The following is a 5,177-nucleotide window of genomic DNA, read 5'->3' as shown; positions in this document are numbered from 1 at the left end:
CTAGTAGATAAGGTCTCCAACGAAAAGATTCTCTTAATCAAAGGGACCAGGGGCAGTTCCTACTTATCCTTGAATAGGTATTTCAGTCCCTGACAGTCTGTAGATTTATTTTTAAAAATCACTTATATTTTTCCACAGGAAATAGGGGGCAGCTCACCCTCTTGAAACTAAAATGTCTGCCTCCCATTGCCCTCAGTTATTGACTTTATTCCTGAGTGCAATCTCTCCATGGCCCAGTGAAGTGTGCAGTGTTTCTTATGCCACTGTGTGCTGTAAGTATATGTACTAACAAACAGCTGTGATCGCATCAGTTCAGTTTCAGGTGTTGTGTGTTTGGCCATCCCCATAACTCTAGGCTGAGAATCCTTTAAATAACAAGGTGAAATAGAAGGCTGTCAAACACCCTAGGAGAAGAAATTGAACTGAAGGAGTCCCACTGAATTCCCAAGATTATTGCTTCCCAAACTTTAATGTGGAAACCCATTACCTGGGGATCCTGTTAAAATGCCCGTCTACAGTAGGTCTGCAGTGGGGCCTGACATTCTGTATTTCTAACACGTTCCCAAGTGATGCAGTTGTTCCTCGGACTGCATATTGACTAACAAGGCTCTAAGAGATAGATTCTAGCAAAGGGAGAATGGAACATTCACTGTGTCACTCATTAATGACAATCCAATCATCTAAGAATATGCAACTCGCAGAATGGTTGGTAGCACCCACCAGTATCTGGGACATTCAGCCTGAGAAATAAAAAACTCACCAGGATCTGTGTAAGACACTAAGATAGAAATGGTACTAGAAGAAAGAAAATGCTTAGAAGTCATATGGAGGTAGGGGAAAATGTACTTACTAATCTCTGACACTCTGTGATCAAAGAGCATTACAATTTTAAAGAAGTACATATTAGTGCTCATAAAACTTATCATTGGACTTCTTAGCATTAAAGAACTTGGCTTAAGAGGGTGTTCCAAGATGGCCGAATAGGAACAGATCTGGTCTGCAGCTCCTAGTGTGATCAACGCAGAAGACGTGTGATTTCTGCATTTCCAACTGAGGTTCCTGGTTCATCTCATTGGGACTGGTTGGACACTGGGTGAAGCCCACGGAGGGCAAGCTGAAGGGTGGGGCATTGCTTCACCTGGGAAGTGCAAGTGGTCTGAGGATTTCCCTTTCCTAGCCAAGGGAAGTCGTGACTGACTACCTGGAAAAACAGGATGCTTCTGCCCAAATACCATGCTTTTCCCAAGGTCTTAACAACTGGCAGACAAGGTGATTCTCTCCCGGGCCTGTGCCTGGCTCGGCAGCTCCCACACCCATGGAGCCTTGCTCACTGCTAGTGTAGCAGTCTGAAATCGATCTGTGAGTTCACAGCCTGACTGGGGGAGGGGCATCTGCCATTGCTGAGGCTTAAGTAGGTAAACAAAGTGGCCCAGAAGCTCGAACTGGGAGGAGCCCACCACAGCTCAATAAGGCCTATTGCCTCTGGACTCCACTTCTGTGGGCAGGGCATAGCTGAACAAAAGACAGCAGACAACTTCTACAGACTTCAGTGTCCCTGTCTGACAGCTCTGAAGAGAGCAGTGGTTCTCCCAGCGTGGCATTTGAGCTCTGAGAACGGACAGACTGCCTCCTCAAGTGGGTCCCAGAACCCTCTGTAGCCCAACTGGGAGACACTTCCCAGTAGGGGCCAACAGATACCTCATGTCGGTGGCTGCCCTTCTGAGACAAAATTTCCAGAGGAAGAATCAGCCAGCAATATTTGCTGTTCTGCAACCTCCACTGGTGATACCCAGGCAAACAGGGTCTGGAGTGGAACTCCAGCAAATTCCAACAGACCTGCAGCTGAGGGACCTGATGGTTAGAAGGAAAACTAACAAACAGAAAGGAATAGCATCAACATCAACAAAAAGGTCATCTACAACAAAACCCCATCTGTAGGTCACCAACATCAAAGACCAAAGGTAGCTAAAACCATAAAGATGGGAAGAAACCAGAGCAGAAAAACTGAAAATTCTAAAAATCAGAGCACCTCTTCTCCAGAGGATTGCAGCTCCTCACCAGCATTGGAACAAAGCTGGATGGAGAATGACTTAGACAAGTTGACAGAAGTAGGCTTCAGAAGGTTGGTAATAACAAACTTCTCTGAGCTAAAGGAGGATGTTAGAACCCATGGCAAGGCAGCTAAAAACCCTGAAAAAAAGATTACACATATGGCTACCTAGAATAAACAGTGTAGAGTAGACCTTAAATGACCTGATGGAGCTGAAAACCATGGCACGAGAACTTCGTGACATATGCACAAACTTAAATAGCCAATTTGATCAAGTGAAAGAAAGGGTATCAGTGATGGAGGATCAAATTAATGAAATAAAGTGAGGAGACAAGGTTAGAGAAAAAAGAGTAAAAAGAAACAAACAAAACCTCTAAGAAATATGGGACTATGTGAAAAGACTGAATCTATGTTTGATTGGTGTACCTTAAAGTGATGGGGAGAATGGAACGAAGTTGGAAAACACTCTTCAGGATATTATCCAGGAGAACTTTCCCAACATAGTAAGACAGGTCAACATTCAAATTCAGGAAATACAGAGAACACCACAAAGACACTCCTCGAGAAGAGCAACTCCAAGACACATAATTGTCAGATTCACCAAGGTTGAAATGAAGGAAAAAGTGTTAAGGGCAGCCAGAGAGAAAGGTCGAGTTACCCACAAAGGGAAGCCCATTAGAGTAACAGTGGATCTCTTGGCAGACACCCTACAAGCCATAAGAGAGTGGAGGCCCATATTCAACATTCTTAAAGAAAAGAATTTTCAACCCAGAATCTCATATCCAGCCAAACCAAGCTTCATAAATGAAAGAGAAATAAAAGTATTTACAGACAAGCAAATGCTGAGAGATTTGGTCACCACCAGGCCTGCCTTACAAGAGCTTCTGAAGGAAGCACTACACATGGAAAGATACAATCGGTACCAGTCACTGCAAAAACATGCCAAATTGTAAAGACCATCAATGCTATGAAGAAACTGTGTCAACTAATGGGCAAAATAACCAGTGAACATAATAATGACAGGATCGAATTCACACATAAGAATATTAACCTTAAATGTAAATGGACTAAATACCCCAATTAAAAGACACAGACTGGCAAATTGGATAAAGAGTCAAGACCCATCAGTGTAATGACCTCAGGAGACCCAGTTCATGTGCGAAGATGCACTTAGAATCAAAATAAAAGGATGGAGGAAGACCTCCATCTTCCTCCATCAAGCAAATGGAAAGCAAAAAAAAAACAAGGGTTGCAATCCTAGTCTCTGATAAAACAGATTTTAAACCAATGAAGATCAAAAGAGACAAGGCTGTTACATAATGGTAAAGGGATCAATGGAACAAGAAGAGCTAACTATCCTAAATATATATGAACCCAACACAAGAGCACCCAGATTCATAAAGCAAGTCCTTAGAGACCTACAAAGACTCTTAGACTCTCACATAATAATAATGGGAGAATTTAACATCCTACTGTCAATATTAGAGAAATCAACAAGACAGAAGGTTAACAAGGATATTCAGGAACTGAACTCAGCTCTACAAGAAGCCAACCTAATAGACATCTACAGAATTCTCCACCCTAAATCAATAGAATATACATTCTTCTCAGCACCACATGGCACTTATTCTAAAACTGACCACATAATTGGAAGTAAAGCACTCCTCAGCAAGTGTAAAAGAACAGAAATCACAACAAACTGTCTCTCAGACCACAGTGCAATCAACTTAGAACACAGGATTAAGAAACTCAGTCAAAACCGCACAACTACATGAAAACTGAGCAACTTGCTCCTGAATGACTACTGGGTACATAATGAAATGAAGGCAGAAATAAAGATGTTCTTTGAAACCAATAACAGCAAAGACACATGTACCAGAATCTCTGGGACACATTTAAAGCAGTGTGTAGATGGAAATTTATAGCACTAAATGCCCACAAGCGAAAGCAGGAAAGATCTAAAATCAACACCCTTACATCACAATTAAAAGAACTAGAGAAGCAAGAACAAACAAATTCAAAAGCTAACAGAAGGCAAGAAATAACTAAGATCAGAGCAGAACTGAAAGAGATAGAGACATGAAAAACCCTTCAAAAAATCAACAAATCCAGGAGCTGTTTTTTTTTTGTTGAAAAGATCAACACAATTGATAGACTGCTAGCAAGAATAATAAAGAAGAAAAGAGAGAAGAAACAAATAGACACAATAAAAAATGATAGAGGGGATAGAACCACGATCCCACAGAAATACAAGCTACCATCAGAGAATACTATAAACACTTCTAATCAAATAAACTAGAAATCTAGAAGAAATGGATAAATTCCTGGACACATACACCCTGCCATGACTAAACCAGGAAGAAGTTGAATCTCTGAATACACCAATAACAGACTCTGAAATTGAGGCAATATTTAACAGCCTACCAACAAAAAACGTCCAGGACCAGATGGATTCACAGCCGAATTCTACCAGAGGCACAAGGAGGAGCTGGTACCATTCCTTCTGAAACTATTCCAATCAATAGAAAAAGAGGGAATCTCCTCTAACTCATTTTATAAGGCCAACATCATCCGGATACCAAAGCCTGGTAGAGACACAACAATAAAGGAGAATTTTAGACCAATATCCCTGATGAACATCAGTGTGAAATTCCTCAATAAGATACTGGCAAACTGAATCCAGCAGCACATCAAAAAGCTTATCCACCACGATCAAGTCAGATTCATCCCTAGGATGCAAGGCTAGTTCAACATATGAAAATCAATAAACGTAATCCATCACATAAACAGAACCAATGACAAAAACCACATGATTACCTCAATAGATGCAGAAAAGGCCTTCATCAAAATTTTAACAGCCCTTCATGCTGAAAACTCAATAAGCTAGGTATTGACGGAACGTATCTCAAAATAATAAGAACTATTTATTACAAACCCACAGCCAATTTCATACTGAATGGGCAAAAATGGGAAGCATTCCCTTTGAAAACTGGCACAAGACAAGGATTCCCTCTCTCACCACTCCTACTCAACATAGTGTTGGAAGTTCTGGCCAGGGCAATCAGGTAAGAGAAAGAAATAAAGGGTATTCAATTAGGAAAAGAGGAAGTCAAATTGTCCCTGTTTG

Source organism: Colobus angolensis, unplaced genomic scaffold (assembly GCF_000951035.1).
Source record: "Colobus angolensis palliatus isolate OR3802 unplaced genomic scaffold, Cang.pa_1.0 Scaffold70, whole genome shotgun sequence".
Classification (NCBI taxonomy): Eukaryota; Metazoa; Chordata; class Mammalia; order Primates; family Cercopithecidae; genus Colobus; species Colobus angolensis.
The sequence above is the reverse complement of the archived record's forward strand: the minus strand, read 5'-3'. Positions refer to the sequence as shown.